Raw genomic sequence first — 17163 nt, forward strand, 5'->3', positions numbered from 1 at the left:
CGCGGTGGAGAACAGTGCCAGCCTGCAGGCTTTCTGTTCCCAGAGCTCAGGGATGACTCAGTTACTGAGCTATTTCCTTTTTTCATGAGCCTACCATGCAGAGATTCTCAAATTATTTCCCTGAAATATTTCTCCCCTCACCTTGCTGCGTGCCCTGTCCCCAGAAGGCACAATTTTCAGTAGATTCTTCCTAACAACACACCAACCAGCATCTATTAGGTTCTTACTCAATGCCAGGAGCCGAGCTCAGCAACTTTATGTCTGTCTTCTCAACTCACCTCACTACCACCCTGGAAGCTCTGCGCATTAATGTTTCCATTTTCTGGATGTGGAAACGGAGGCCCAGGCAGTTTGCCCAAGGTCAGTTTGCCAAAGAGCAGCAGAGCTGGGACTCAAACCCCTATCAGTTTACGTCTTGAAGCACTTTGTTAGACTGTCACCTTATCGTTGTCTATGGTAGATTGTGTTGTTTGCTCTGAAGTTTGTTCTTCCTTCCCTTCCTTTGATATGACTTTTCTATGGGCGGATCTTCTACCCCTGACCTCAGCCTTGGCCACGTGACTTGCTTCGGCCAGTGGGATGAGGATGGAGGCGGACGTGTGCGGTTCTGAGCTGAGCCCGCAGGTGGATGGCACATTTCTGCAAGGCGTCCTGATACTTCTGCTCTCTACCAGGAGGAAGTCATCGACTCTCAGCTTGAGGCCCAGCATAAAGGCCTGTGGAGGACAAGACCCCATCCCAGCAGGAAGAGCCCAGAGCTCAGGCTGATTCATCCAGATACGGCTGAGGTCAGCCACGATCCGCCCTATTACTGCCGACCAGCACGGCATGGGCACAAACGCGGTGGTTGTTGTTGGAAGCCACCGAACTGTTGGGGCCGTCTGTCCCATACCAGTGTCCCAGCATTCTAGCCTGGCCAGCGCCGCACGGTCCTGCCGCCAGCATTGGGCCAGGTGTGCAGGGTCAGGCTCTCAGAGGGGGCATGCCTGTGTGGGGTCTTCCAGCCTGGCCCTCCAGTTTCCATCTGTCACCGCCTCTAAGGGCAGCCCACTCCCTCTCTGCACATTCTCAAAGGAGGTCTTCCCTGGTTGAGCCCTGACGATCTGTGCCCAGCTAACATCCACAGTCCCTTGGCCTCTCCTTGTGTGATCAGCACCAGGGCCCCCCATGACCTTCATCATGATAAGCAAACCCATTGCTACTTGTCAGTGTCCCTCTGAAGTAACGGCCAGGGCCATATGCCTGTTTGCTCTCCAGTTCCCGCCTTGCCCATTCTTCTCTGTGCCACGGGGAAGTGACCACTGCAATTTAGTGTCCGGGGAGCTCTCGCTCTTTGGCTTCCAGCCAGGTGTAGTTAAGTGGAAGGGTCTGGGGGAGAGGGTGGAGGGGGAGAGGAAGGGAGAAGCGGTGCGTTTCTCCCCACCCCCCTTGCCTTGGGTGCTGTCCCAGAAAATGGCTGTAGTTCCTTCTTGGTTGCAGCCCCAACCTGTTACGGGGCCCTGCCACGGTTCGCGGTCCTGTCTGGTGGCTCCTGCCAGGTAGTTCCTGTTCTGGAACCCTCCAGGCCTAGGTAGGGGTGCTGGTGGCTTCTAGCTATGGTGACTCTCGGTTGCCTCACCCTCTCCCGGTTCCCTTGCAGCTCTTACGGCCTTTGCAACTCGCTACTCCTCATATCCCTGCCCTCGCTTCAACTACTTGGCCCGAGGTCTGTTTCCTCCATAGGGACGGGTTCATCCAGCCTCCTGACTTTTTAGGGTCTCATCCCACATTATGTACCGCATGCCCACACCTCACACAAATAGATTTCACATGTGAAAATACCACACGAGTTGAGTTGCAGTTGACTAGCCAACAAAATGTGAAATTTTGTAGCTGTTTAATTTTAATTTCAAATAAAGTTTTCTTTCCTGGCATTGTGTAGCCAACATTTTTTTCTTTCCAGACCTTGGAACATTCTTGCAGCCCTTGGAAAGCTCATGGGTCCTGTGGAGAAAATGGCTCTAATGGTGGTGGCTGAAGGGAACAAAGTGTCCCAAAGAGGGGCGGCAAGGGCCTGTACTCTGGAGTCGCTGTCTCAGTGGAAAGCCACGGAGAAAGAAGCCCAAAGACCAAAGCTTTGGCCAGTGAGCCTTGCCTGTCCTGTCCAACAATATGGAGGCTTTGCACTTGAGGAGGCCTCGCCTCAGGGGGGCCCTGTGGTTTCTGAGATGGGTTTCCTCCACGGGCTGAAAGCGAGAGGGTCGTAAATGTGTCAGTGGAATTCAGATACCCCAAGTTGCTCGACCGCCATAATAAAGTTAAAAGCAAAACTCTGCTGGACGTCTGCCGAGGCTTTAATGCACAACGCCGCTTGGCAGCGAGAAGACAAATAGCGATCTGACAGCCCCCCCTCTGCAAATGGACTCGGCTGCCTTGAGACGGGCCCTCGCAGCACTGGCTCTGCTGCTGAGCTGTGTGGCTCGCCGTTGTCAAGGGGTTGGCCATGCCTGAGAAGAGAATACTCTGCTGAGGTCTACGGGCAGTCTCGGGCATTGAGCCCTGAGTTTTCCCCAAAGGCCCATGGGCAGTTAAACTCTATCTTGGTCTTGGGAACAGCTCTGGGGTGGCTGGGACCCAATCCCCATCTTGGTTGTTCTCCAAGTCCATCTCATCAGGCCCCATGAAGAGCCAAGTCTTGGTAGGCACACAGGGAAGGGGCCAGAGTGGTGCACACAGCGAGATTTGGTGTGGGATGTCCACCAGAATGGCTGGTGGCCCACCCATCCTCCTCCAGCCCTTGGCTGGTGGCACAGGGGAGTCTGATGCTGTGACACCCACCCATCACCCCACGCCCACTGTGGACAGCAGTGAGGACAGATGGAGACACAAGCTGCTTAGAGATGGACCAGCTAGGGACTGTCCCAAGGAGAAAAAGTAACTGAATATGGTGCATCACATGAAGAAGGAAGGCAGGAGGAGAAGAAACAAGGAAGGTCTAGCTTGAGAGGGTGTGGCTCCAGCCTTTGGCCATTTGAAGGACATGTAACAAGAGGAGCGTATCAAGCTCTAGAGTGTCTGCCACTGCAGTCAGCACACTCCCTGGGGCTGCTGACTCCCCTGAATTTTCCAGAACACCCAGTATTGGCCTGGGAACAGCCTGGTCACCGGTTTGTTTATACAGTAGGGAACAGTTGCACAGGGGCCGAGCTGGGCAAAGGGGCAGATGACGCCAGCACCACCAGCCAGGCTGTAAGAGGTGCTGGGGGTGGAAGAGAATGGCATAAATAGTATGCATAGGATTTTCCGGGAGCAAAGACTCCAAGCAGCATGTGTTTGAAAGGGACCTTTGGATAAGCTGCATGGGAGAAAGGCATGCTCCTGAGGTACACGGTGTAATGCCACTGACACCAGTGGTCGCTTAGTAAGAATCTGTTGAAGAAATGCTTGAGAAATACCAAAGGGTTTTTGGTTTCATGACTGCCTCCCCAGGTGGGTGGGTGCCCTTAAGGGAAGGGCTCTCATTTAGCTGAGTGGGACGGGTCAGCTGGGTTCCTGCTACAGATCTTTCCCGCCCTCGAGCTCGGCCCCTCCCCTCCGTCAATGTGGAACAAGTATTTACAGAATACTCGTATTCTGGAGATCCCACTCTTTGCCATCCCAGGTCACTTAGGTCAGATGTTGGAGTTCCGTGATGGCAAGACTGAACTCTACCTCCAGCCGGCTGTGTGACTTTGAACAAATCACTTACATTCTCTGGGCTTCCATTTTCCTTATCTGTAAAATGACCAGCTAAGACTCGGACCGAAGGTCTTGATGAAGCCAGGCAAGCAGCCGTTGCTGAGGACAATACTTTGAGATCCCAAGAGGCTGGGGGATGGGGGGTGGGAGGGGTGGAGTGAAAATCATAAGCAACGTGCACTCACAACAGCCAGTACGTGTGAGCGCTGGGCACCCATGAACCCACCTCATTCTTACAGTGACACTCATGCTAATCAAACACCACAGGCATTTCAGAGGTTTTGTGAACACTTCCATCAGGGGTGTGAGGCTGGCATTGTACCCCCGTTTCATGGCTGAGAGAACTGGAGGCAGAGAGGGAAGGGCATTCGCCTAAGGCGGAGAGGGCACATGGCTGAGGCAGAGCCCAGGCTCTTGCAGCACCGCAACCCGATGCCCGTTCTCCCTGGAAGCCCTCAGCCTGTGCCCGGCCATTTGGCCACAGGGCCTCGGGCTGGCCGCTTCCTTCCCGGGAGCTGACGCCCCTCAGCCCCTGCCCCTGCTGGGAAAGGCCTCACGCTCAGGGCCCCTGCCTAACTCCTGTTTACCATTAGTCGCAGCCAAATGGAATAAGTATTGATTAATTGCAATTTTTTTTGGAATACATATTCACCCTGATGTTTTATCATTAATGCATTAAGAAGCTGAACAAGCAATAAGACCAAATGGACTTCAAAATGCAGCAGAATTTCCATCCAGCACAGTCTGATTTACGGCCATTACCTCCTGGCAAAAGACAGCTCCCATTAGAGCCCACACCTTGGCTGAAACTAGAGAGCTCTTTGTTCTTAACCTTACAGGCCCTGCGCCGCGCCACGGGGCGGCCCTTCTTGGTGATGCAGCCGATCGCGAAGTTGGAAGTCAAGGCAGAGAGGAAGGAGTAAGATTTCACTGCCGGCCTGTGCCAAGCACTGTTGACAATCACCGGGTTATTGGGAGGAGGGGACACCTAATGACCTTGCCCCTGTCATGCCCCAAGCGCCTGGTTGACTAGCATATCAACCAGTACCCTGAGGACCGGGTTATGGCGTTGTGTGTGTCACTAGTTGACTGAGGGAAACTCAGGTTTATATTTGCTTCCCCCCAACACCACCCTCCCTGCCCCCAAACAACAAAACTAAAAGACTGGACAATTTTTTAAAGCCTGGAATTTCCGGCAGTTAATGATTTTTCTCCTGCCCCTCCCCCTCTTCCCTCCCCCCTCCCCCTTTCCCCCTCTCCTCTCTCTCTTTCATTCTCCTTCTTCTCTCTTCTCCAGCTTCCCCTCCTTCCACTCCTCCCCCTCTGCCCCCTTACCCTCCTCCCTCGCCTCCTCCCCACTCCTTTCTTTCCAAAATAATCTTATTCTTGCAAAGTCTTGTCAAAAACTCTCTAGATGCACTGACAGGGACAAAAATACCTTTAAAAAAACCCACTGAACAACAAAAAAAAATCTCTTTAAGGACGCCAGGGTGGCTCAGTCCGTTAAGCATCCGACTTCGGCTCAGGTCATGATCTCACAGTGAGTTCGAGCCCCGCGTCGGGCTCTGTGCTGACAGCCTGCTTCAGATTCTGTGTCTCCCCCTCTCTCTCTGCCCCTCCTCCACTCTGTCTCTCTCTCTCTCAAAAATAAATAAGCATTAAAAAAAATTTTAAATCTCTTTGAAAAGCACGTCGCAAAGCTGCGTTGTCAATAAGGAAAGCTTAGGAATGTCATCATCAAGAGAGCTGGTGTTGTCAAAAGTTAACCTAAGACACGCTAGAAAGCAGGGAGGGGGTTTGACTCAGGTTCCAAGGGGGTGGGCCCAACATGCTGTCCCCAGAATTGGCCATCCCAGGATAAGGTTTCTCTCCCTTTCTCTGCCTTTCCTTCCAAAGCTCGAGGTCAGCCTGGATATCGCCTTGAAAATGGCTCCCCGCTCCGACTCTCCAGGGCCCTGGATGGCGAGACGCCCTGCTGCAGCCCGAGCCTTTGCCCTGCAGACGCCAGTCCCACAGGGAAAGCCCCTCAGAAGGGAAAGGCTTGGCTGTTCATTCATTTCTTTCAGGGCTGTTTGTGGGGTTCCTTCATGTTGGGCACGTGGCCGGCCCTGTGCAGGGTTCAAAGGCGGCATTTAGAGCAGAATGAGGGCAGCCCTGGCTCCAAGAAGCTCAGCGTGTAGCTGGGCATCTGGACGAGGATGGTGACTGGCCAGCGGTGGAGGTGAGCCGAGATGGGCGGGGGGGGCGGGGGTGCTCGCAGGAAGGTTCAGCGACATTGGAGCTCAATGGGAACTCTCAGTGGGAGTTAGGCAGCCAAGCTGGGATGGGGGACATCCCGGGGTGGGGGGGGAGGGTTCCGTGTGAGCAAAAGCCCGGAGACCTGAGAGATCGTGGCTGGGTCTAGAGAGCGGGGGCGGGCAGGGCAGAGACAAGAATGGTGAGAAATTGTGCCGGACAGATAAGCAAGGGCCAGGACCCGCAGCTGCTGGTTTTACGTGGGAAGTGACGTGCTGTCTGTAGCGAGGGAGGGATCTGAGGCGCACAGATGCATGGAAGGGGAGAGATAAGAACCAGCTCAGTGAGGGGCCCACTCAGGCTAAGGGATGAAGGAGGAGACAGCAGACAGGCGGCCACCCCCACCCCAGGTGGGACATGTGTGATATTCCTTGGGCACTCATGGTGGCCCCAGGACAAAGGAAAGGGGCAATTGGTTAACTCATAGCGATCATAGTCCTGTAAGACTTAAGTCTCCATCACCCTCCTTAGTGATGTGGGAAACAAAGGCAGGAGGAAATAGCAGATAGAACTAAATTTCCTTAGAACCTGCAGCCCATCGACAAATATTTGAGGCCGGCAGAGTGAAACCTTTCGGGGAAACTTCCTCCTGTCTTAATGCTAATGCTTTGCTAGAGGGAAAAACAACCCTAGCCTGACCATGGCTAGGCCTCCAGAGTCCTGTGGGTCTTCTTTAGCATATGAAAATCTCACCAGAAACTTCCCTTGGACTTTACCTCCCCGCCAAGCCCACAGTATATAACCGGTCACTCCTCACAACCCCAGAACAGCTCTTTCTGCCCCGGGGTCCGTGCTTCAGTAAAATCACGTTTTTGCATCAAAGACGTCTTCAAGAATTCTTTCTTGGCCGTTGGCTCTGGACCCCACGGACCCTATTATCACTCCCAAAGCCTCATCATAAGGACGGTCTAAATATGACATTCAGTTCAGTGTTCCAACCAAACCCACAGAGCTGGCTGGTTGAGGGCAGTGAGTCACAGCTCACAGGGGCCTCAGGGGCCCGGACCCCTCCTGACTTGGAAGGTCAGACCAGCCTTGTTCCCATGGGAAGGCTCCTCGGGGGGGAACTGGGAGGGCCTGTGAGATCGGTCCCCGGACCCCTCTGCTCACCCTGGCGCTCGGAGTGTGGCTGCTACACAGCTGCCCGGAGAAGTGCCCTGGGCTGAACAAGAGCAACTGACCCAGGTGTTTTGCCCACCCTGTGGTTCCTGCAGCTCACGGACCGTTGTCTCAAGTCCGGGCCACCTTGTGCCCCAGAGCTCCTGACGGGGTATGGTCTGGTTCCCCCCCTTCCCTACTCTTCCTGCTTCCCAGGCCACTCTTTCCCAGAGAGCGCTCCCTCAATTAATCATATGCTGGAAGATCCAAGTCTCAGACCCGATTTGGGGGAACCCAACCTAAGAGGCCATATAACCCCAATGCTGTTCTTCTTACTCACCCAACACATCCAACATTCCAGCCTGTCTGAATGACCTGCCTTCTTGTGATTTGTGCTTTTTCACCCCCCAACCCAAGGGCTTTGCAAACCCAGTTCCTCTGCCTGGCATGCCCTCCCCAGCTGAGCCCCCTGAAAAGCCCCGGCTTGAATGTCACCCTCTCATGGATGCTCCCGTTGAGCCACCAAGCACTTGGTATCTGCAACTGCCAGAGCATTGGTCTCAGGGCTTGGCTATCAGCTGTCAGAGGTGGGGGTCAAGGTTAATCCGTATGGACCTGTGGACTCTCAGGACCTCTCGCTCTTGCCAGAATGCCCAGCACCCATCAGGTGCTCTACTTGTGCTCCATGGCTACCATGATTAAGTCCGTAACACCCGAGTCTGCCCCTGGAGACTCTGCCCTGTCTGTCCCCTGTGGGCCTGTCTGGCCTGCTTCTGTCCCATCCTCCCCTTTGGCACCTGGAACCCGTCAGGTCACCTCTCCTGTGGACCACATCTGAGTGAGAGACTTGGAAAGAAACAGACTCATGCGGTAGTATTGTTATGCCCAAATCGTGAGTCCCCAGAGACCTCCAAGGAGCCGGCACCGATGCAAGTACATAAGGGTCTTTATTACAAGCTCGAGCAGGGGCTCACACGTCTACCAGTGTAGCAGCAGAAGGTGAAGCCCCGAACAATAGCGAGCAGGGTTTTTATGGGGTCAGGGACGGGGGTGTTACAGTGTACACGTTGTACACATAGCATCATCACATAAGCACCAGTCATAATTGTACAGCAGCACCCATGGTAACAGTTTTGACCATTCAGTATCTGTGAGGTGTCCGTTACTTTTGGCGGGACCCAATCATGACCTTTGAAAATGACCAATCATGAGGTGGGCTCAAAGGGCCTACGCGGGGTCTAGGCAAGCGGTGAGCGATTGGCTAGTTTGTACAAAGTAACTACCTGCAGTTCCCAGCCCTGACTCAGACCACAGGAATGTTACACATTTCTTTTGATTGGCTGACCTGAGGGTGGCCCGAGGGCGGCTTCAGCCAAAGCTTTTCCTGGAACTGGGGCTACGGGCAGCCCGAGGTTGCTCTTAATGGAGGCCTTATTTTCAGGCTCCTCAGTATGGCTGGTCCCAGAGTCGGCAGAATGCAGGTGATGGGGAGGGGGGCAGGGCTCTGCAGGGGTCCAGGAGGGGTGGACACTGTCCCTCCTGATGCGGCATCTGCAGGCAGCCCAGACCCTCAGTAGAGATGGTGCCCGATTCCCCTTCAGAGGAGGGAGCCTCGTATCGGCAGAATCCACCTCGCACGGTGCAAATGGCCAGACTGCAATGAAGGGGATAATTCCTGAGGGGTGGACAGGGTGAAGGGAATGAGAGCTTGAGGGATGCAGAGACTCGTGACGTCAGGAAGCTGTTCCCACCTCCAGGGGCCAAACTAAAGGGGAGGTAAACAGAGCCCCATGGGGCGTTGGAGGAGAGAGGGAGGCAGGGGAGCACCACCCCAAGGGCTCCCCCCACCCCCCATCTCCTGCCAGGGTCTCTCACTGACCACGTCCAACTAGCAGCCAGAGGGCAGGAGAGCCTGGAGCCTCCCAAGAAGCAGAACAGGGCCCAGAAGGGCAAAGAACAGAGCTGGAGGCGGGGTAGCAGCGACAATGTCTCCTTTTAATGAACCAGTGGCGGGTGGCACCTGGGACAGTGCAGAAAAGGGTGTGCAAGGTAGAGTCCCGGCCAGCCTAGCTTCTCAGTTTATTCCCCTTCCTCCCACTTTGTCCCAGTGGGGCCACCACCACTTCTTTGTCACAGGATCCAGCACGTAATGGAGTCCGGCCTGAACAGACACTCAGCAGGTTCCTGCCAGGGTCTGTGGGAACAGATCCTTCGCCAGCCATTAGCTTGAGTTGCAGACCTCTGCCAGAGACCCTAATCCTTCCAGAACAAGGAGGAGGGGCCGCTGAGGCCTGACTAAGGCTGTCTGGTGACCCCTCCCCTCCCCAGCCCAATGGATACCCCGAGACAAGGCAGAACAACTCCCCAGCACATCTTCTCAAACACCTGAGTCTCCCTGGCCCAGCATGCAAGACGGCACAGCGAGGGGACTTGTAGGGACGCTCCCTGACGCTGTGGGATTTGGCTACACTTCTGGGTAGGAATGGAAGACTGGAATGGAAGACTTTGGAAGAACTGACACACCTGTGTTGGTGGAATCCTGAGCTGGTTTGTGAAGGAGAGCCTGTTGATGCACAAAGGGCATTATCTACGAGGCAAATGTCCAGTGAACAGCAGGAGGCAAGGATGACGTGGGTTGATATTGGGTAGAATGACGTGTTTCTTCTTACCCACCCCTTTCTCCAGGTCATTGGGAAGGGACAGGAAGACTTGTCAGCATGGCTTTGAGGGGTACATGTTCCATATCCCTTCCCACTATTAATATATACCCTACCTCAAGATATCCTAACAAATGCCTCCACGTCTGGGAAGGATAATGTTATAACCGATAACACTGAGTATATACAAAATCAGACATGTAAATTCCATCGTTTTGAGGTCCTATCTTGCAAAATGTTTGCAGAGAAAGAGAGAGAGAGAGCCCACGATCCAGAAAGGGAATAGATGGGTTGCTGAGGATGGGAGGAGCAGGACTCCTGGTTCTCTGGAGGGAGGACTTTGGGGTATACAGGGAGGGGTGTCCCGCCCACAAGGTCGGGAGACCCCAAGCCGACCCCAGGAGCCCAGCAGGCTTGTTCGCTGGACATCTCAGCAAGGACCAGCATAAGCGAAGATGGAAGGGTCCTCCCAGAATGCTGTGCTCTCACTTGATACCGGGATCTGGGCATGCCTTTGTGGGAGGGAATCACATTACCCTTCAACTCCATCGGAGTGCAAAGTCGAGTTTCATTTTTTCCTTACAGAAGAAATAAGATGTTCCGGGCATACCTGTGGTGGCAGACTTAAAAGCACTGCACATTTAGTGCGTGCTACGTGCTCTATAGGCCCTGAGAACAGAGCTGAGTGAGGGGTTCATAACCCTGGCCATGGAACCAGATTGCTTGACATCCGTTTCCCAGGATCCCACTTACTAGCCAGGCGATCTTGGGTCACTTAACGCTGGTTAACTTAGCGATTTCAAAACAGGGGAACAGAGGGGCACCTGGGTGGCTCAGTTGGTTAAGCGTCCAACTTTGGCTCAGGTCATGATCTCACGGTTCGTGGGTTCAAGCCCCATGTCCTGCTTGTGCTGATAGCCGGCTGAGTCTGGAGCCTGTTTCAGATTCTGTATCTCCCTCTCTCTCTGACCCTCCCATGCTCATGCTGTCTCTCTCTCTCTCTCTCTCAGAAATAAATAAAACATTAAAAAAAAAAAAAACAGGGGAACAGACAGCCTTTCCAAGGGGTGCATGGGCACGCCTACCTAGTGTGATGGATCAGAAAAACAGCCCCACTTTGCCCTTGTCCCTGGAGTCTCTTCACCCCACCCCTCCAATCTGGGTGGGCCTTGTGACTTGCTTTGGGCAATGTGCCAGAACTGAACCCCTGCCCTCAGCAGCAAACCTGGTGCAGGAGAAGAGATGTAGGGGGGCTTTCTCTACATCCCCACTTGCCCTGGCTGCCCCTCCCCCAAGCCCCAGCTCTCCTGACCCTCAGAAGACTCTTCCCTCTCTGGCCCATAGCCTGGAAGGTGGTGGCTTAGGCAGTGTTGTCTGGAAGCCTAAGGAGAACAGGGGATTTGTGTGAATGGACTTTACCAGGGAATGTTCCCTGGAAAACCCAGGAGGGGCGGGGGAAATGGGGCCCGGAAAGGAAGAAGCCCAGCAGGGGTGTGAGGGCAGACAGGCTGGGTGTGCAGTGGGCCCGTCAGAGACAAGGTACTTGTACCCCCGCCCCCCCAGTCACCCGGGGGGCGCGTCTAGCTCTCTGTTGCACTGGCAAGGCTGGGTGTCAAGGGCGGCCCTCTGGCAAAGAGAGACAGACGCCAGCGCTGGGCTAACCTGGCCAGAATCCCTAGACTTCAGGACACCCCTCCCCCGCTTTGTTCTCAAGTCTTAGCATTCACGAAGGTGAGCGGCAGGAAGGCAGGGCTTTGATTTCTCTAGCACAGTGCACCTAGCATAAACAGCAGGAGGAATAGTTGTCCTGATTGTCTTCTCAGCACTGCAGCGAGCCCAGGAGAGGAAATACAAAGTGCTCTGTTGCTTTCCTGAAGTGGGGGGTGGGGGGGCACAGAAAGACCTCTAAGTTTTCTTGCCACAAATGGATGTTGAATGGAATTGACCCTATTAGAGCAAGGGCCCTGGGGTCAAGTCCCGGTGCTTCCAAGCCTAGCTGTGTGACCTGGGGCTGGTTATTTAACCTCTCTGTGCCATTGTTTGATCATCTATAAAATAAGGATGGTGATAACGGTAACAATAGTAATAACCGCCACTTCACTGAGTTGTGCTGAGTTCACTACTTAAATCCATGCTCTGCATGGACCAAGGAATGGGTACTAACGGTTTTAATTGTTGTTCGTGTGAATCGTTAAAATAAATACTCTTCTAATTTTGAATTTGTGTGTGATAAACAGCTGTCTTCCTCTTTCAAATGGTTTCGGATGAGCTGACAAAACGTCCTGCCTCAAACAAGGGAAACTTTGCCCCCTTTGGCTTCCCTAGGTGAGGGGAAGACGTCACCTAGATTCCGGGGTGGGCATCTTGCGGTGACCTCTGGGTTGAGCTGAAGTTTGAAGGTGAGCCTGAGCACGAAGCTAAAACCTGGAAATCAGAGGTGGAGGAGGGGTGCGGTGAGCAGGGCTGCCCCCTCCCTTCCGGGCTGTGAGCCCTGCCCACTAAGCATATTCAGCTGCAGAGCTGAGGTGATCTCTGCAGAGAGGCGGTGAATGGAGAGGTTAGCCGTGCTTATTGATTTAGTAATTGGCACGCACTTTTCCGGCCAGATTCTCTTCCCGGACACTGACAGCAGCCGCTGCTGCTAATGCAGGGAAGGGCTGCGGGCCGGGCAGGGGAAGGAGATTGGCTGGGAGGCCGGGGGAGGCCTGCCTCGGGGTTGGGAGAGGAAAGGGAGGCTTCCCCACTGGCCTGAGGCAGGCACAGCAGGGAGCAGGGTCAGCTGGCTTCAGGAAACATAATGCGCATTTCCACAAGGTGCCCCCCCCACTTCTTCAGACATGACTTCCTATTCCCCTGTCTCTAGAAGTGCCGCCTGGAGATGTCCTCAGATGCCAGCTCTCCTGGAGATGCCTCCAGTGAAGACAACTGCCCCACCCCAGGTCATGCCTCGAGTCCCGGACTGGACTGTCACATCCGGGACAGTCCGCCCTAGTAAAAGAGTCTGGCAGGCTAACCTTGGCCTTGGTGCGTGCTGAGCCGCCGCAGAGCCGCCAGCGCAGGGCGGCTCTTGGATTTCTGGATCAGTGTCCATCTCCACAGAGATGGTCTCCCCATCTGGCCTCCCCACAGTAAAACCTTTTCTCTGCATAACCATGAAGGACAGCTCACTTGGTTTTCATTCCAAATGCCACGAGGCGGGGCCCTGGCCAGACAAAGGGGGTCCAAGGTGGACCGTCGTCTTCATCAACCTCATGTCCTCCTCCAGGCTTGTCTCTGTTTTCTGACCTCTGGGAGCCCCAGGACTCTCCTGGTCTGAGGTTCCTCCCACTAGCGGAGACTTGCTTAGGTGTTAACAGCTTCTGGCGAGGCTGGGCCAGGGTGTGGTGCTGAACCAAGGGATCAGTTCCAGGGTGGAAGAGCAGGCACCAGGCACAGGTACTGGGAGGCAGAGAAAGCACCCTGGGTTGGGAGTCACATCTCTGATCATGTGTATGTTCTGGCTTTTCCTTCCTCTACACCTCTCCCCATTGTCGTGTTCAAGTCACAGACTCACCCAAGGATAAGGGACCACCACACGTCAGGCAGTACACGAGGCATCAAGAACACAAGGAAGTTTCAGCAATAGATGGCCTTGCTCCAGTCTGCCAGTCTCCGTCTTAGTGAGACATCCATCTATCCATCCGTCCATCTGTCCCTCCATCCATCCATCCATCCACTCAGCAATTACTTATCAAACACCGGTAGGTACCATTACTTTAGACAGATGGATAAGGTAGATAGATGATGATGATGATACATGGATAGATAGATAGTCACTACTGAGTTTTCTATCTTTTTTGTTTGTTTTTTACCACCAACACGCCATTGAGGGCAGGGAACGTGTCGATTCCCCCAAGACCTCTTCCCACAGCCCAGTGAGTGGTATTGACCATCACTCCTATAAATGCAGACAGGAGAGATGATTGTAAAGTGGGTTTTATAACAGAAACCTTATGGATGCAGCAGCACCTAAGCTTGACCTTAAAAGAATCATGAGCTTGGGGTTGGTCCACAGTGGATTGCCTGCACCATCTGTCATCTGTCCCACCCAATCCTTGGACTGGAAGCGGATACAATATGCTGAGGGTGGGCGGGGAGACCGATCCAACCAGCAAAGAGTGTTTTTTCCTTAGGAAAAGAGTGTCTTCTCTCCACAGGCCAGGCAGCAGAGGACTCATTCATTTCGCTCCTCACTTGTTCAGACTGCTGTGTGGAGGGCTTCCTGGGTACGAAGCCCCTTTGGCCAAGTCTGACTGGCCCTCTGCCTCCAGCTCCCAAGCTGGTGATCTGCTTTCAGGACCCAGATTCCCAGAAGAGCGGGTGCACGCCGGTGCCTCTGGGAGTCCCTAGCAGGGGTGTCAGTCAGGGCTCACACACAGCTGACTGGAGTGTGCAGTAACCCTCCCAGCCACCCCCATCTGCTCTGCACCGCCTCCTGGCCTCCGCCATCTCCTGATGCCCACCATCCCTGCCTCCACTCCGGGCTCCCATTTCTGGATCACTTAGGGAACTGTGAGGAGACCCTAAACGCCCCCGTTAGGAGATGTAAACCCCCAGGTATTTTAACAGAGAGAATTTAATATGAAAAAATTTTTATGGTTTAATGGAAATCTTTATTTCCCCCAATAATAATTTTTATTGAGATATAATTGGCACATACCATCGTATTCATTAAATTGTAACTGAAAATGAGAAGGTAAGGAGTACTCTTAGTTATGACAGGCTGGGGCCCTCGGGAACAGATTGGAATTGCTGAAACTCTTCGAAGCTTGGAGAGGGGGACCTGTCAGAGCTGGGACCAGCAAATTTAGGTGTGGGGTGGAGGAGGCAGCCGGCTGGTGCTGCTGTCTCTGGGCTCAGAGGATGCCCGCGGGGCTGAGACCCAGACACTGAAGCGGAGATGCCAGACAGCTTGTGCAGCGTCTCTGGCCAGGAGGAGGCAACGCAGCTAACTCTGCAGAATGGATCCTGGAGAAAACGCAATGTGGATTCAGGGGCTGCGGCCGCCAGGGACAAGACGCTCTGAAGGCAGAGGGAGAGAGCCGCTTCCTCCTCCCGCCTTTCAGCCTCTCGAGCGCCCCCTCGTGGCGAGCCTATCAGGCACGCTGGAAACCGAGACCTGCGGGGCCCGCATAGCTCCATGCGGACAGCCCAGGGGTCCGCTTGCAGACAGCGCCACTCAGGATTCCCAAGGCGACGAGGCCCAGAGAGATCTATGATGATGAGACGCATGCTCTCTCCTATTTTGTGCTAAGAGCTGCAGGGTGACGCTCATCTTGCACTGCTCTATCCGGAAGCAGATGCCGGTCCACAATGATGGGTGTGAGAACAGATGTGAATGAAGAGACAGCAGGGAGAATGCAGAATTCATCTTCTCTTCTGGAGACAGAGGCCATGCAACAGGGAAAAACTTGTAACAAAAACAGGAATGCCTTCTAGAGAGAAATCATCCTTTGAGGCAATTTAATTTCTGAATAAACTTCTACCAATTGACAAAGCCCATTGGAATCCCAGCAGTAGACATTGCTTGAGGCCATGATGGCCCCTGCGAACCCACAAGGACACTGCAAGGCAGGCAGCAGAGGGCCGTCCTTCCCCCTGGAGAGCCAAGGAAAACGAGGCATAAAGGAATCAGCCAGTCAGACAAGGGGTGGTGTGAGCAGAACTCCAGAGCTCTTAGTACAATAGTTACAGGAGCCAGCAAGGGGGGAGGGGAAGCCTGCAGGGGTTCAGTGGGGTTACAAGCTTAGCCTGGCCTCACCCCTGCAGAAAAATCAGACCCTGGGTAGGCTCTCATCTCTGCAGGCCGAGGCTGGGAACCTGAGGGCATGGACAGGGTGGGTCCCATAAGGGGCTGCTAATTACTCTGATTGCAACTTCAGGGCAGAGTGTTTCTGGAACTGCAGAACTCTGACAGAGGAGGAAATACCAGCGGAACATTTTTGATGAATAATTCAGTGAGCTGAAATGGGAAATGAGAAAGTTTTCTCTCCACTAAAGTGGAATTTGAAAAAAAAAAAAGAAGAAGAAGAAAGAAAAAGAAAGGAGAAAACAATAATAGCAGCAAGGCTTAGCATTCTGGTCTCCCCTCAGTGAAACTTTTTCTTTGCATAACCATGAAGGACAGCTCACTATGGTGGTTTGTTCTTGACAGTCTAGAGAACTTGAGCTGAGGTAGGAAAATACTTGGGTCACCTGGGATTGAAGGTAAATTTGATCTCGTCACTGCCACCTTCCCTTTCAAGCATTATTTTACATACATTAATTGGGCAACTACCAAACGCCAAGCACTGGTACTGGGTGTTAAAGATTGGTACTGAAAAAAAGAGATGTTCTTTTATCATGGACTGTGTGTGGGAGGGGGAGAGGGACATTTTCAGATATTAGATTAAAAGACATAGCAGGTGATAAACTTACATCTACAATTTGAGATACGTGCTGTATCAGTCAGGGTCTAACCAGAGAGAACTACTCTGAGTATATACAGCAGAGAGAATTGAATGCAGGGGATTTTTTACTTATATGAGTGACAGTGATGAGGGAGCATAAGGCAGGCTGAGGGCAAAGTACAAGCTAGCACCCCACCCTCCCACCCCCACCCAGGTTGGATATGTATGATATTCCTTGGGCCCTCCGGGCTACCCCAAAATGGGAAAGGACAAAAAAACAAAGGGTTAAACTAAAAAGAGTCTCCACAAATTTACAAGAAAAAAGCAATCCCATCAATAGCCTAAAGTCCAGGAACTCCCTACTATCTTAATGTTAATGTTTACTAGAGGGAAAAACAACCTTAGCTTGACAATAGCTATGTCTCCGGTAATCTGAGTCTTTAGTATATTAATATCCCTTTAGGAACTCCCTTGACTTTATCTCCTCTGACTCCACAAAACAGTCATTCCTGTGCAGCTCTTTCTGCCCACATACTTTAATAAAATCCTTTCCCCGTACTTTAATTTAAATATCACCTTTTTGCACCAAAGACGTCTTCAAGAATTCTTTCTTGGCTGTCAGCTCCAAACCCCAAGAACCGCACCATCACCCCAAAACCTCATCAGTAGGAAAGCGAAGAAGTCTGGGACGATGAAGGAACTCAGAGATTATTTGCTGCAGGAAGCCTCTCAACAAGGAGAGGAGGTGATGTTATCAGAGTTCAGGACCTGGGCCATCTGAGAGGTAGGAACCAAAACAGAAACTGTCCAAGGAGAATTGGGACCATGGAATGAATAGATGTCTAGTATGAATGGAAGACGTAGGGGAACCTCAGCTTTTGTGCAAATCAAAAAAGAAGATGAAAGAGAAGGGAGGAATCTCTACCTTGTCCCTTCTTCTTGTTTTTGTGACATTCGTCGGTACCTCC

Source organism: Hyaena hyaena, unplaced genomic scaffold (assembly GCF_003009895.1).
Source record: "Hyaena hyaena isolate Hyena2069 unplaced genomic scaffold, ASM300989v1 scaffold_45, whole genome shotgun sequence".
Taxonomy (NCBI): domain Eukaryota; kingdom Metazoa; phylum Chordata; class Mammalia; order Carnivora; family Hyaenidae; genus Hyaena; species Hyaena hyaena.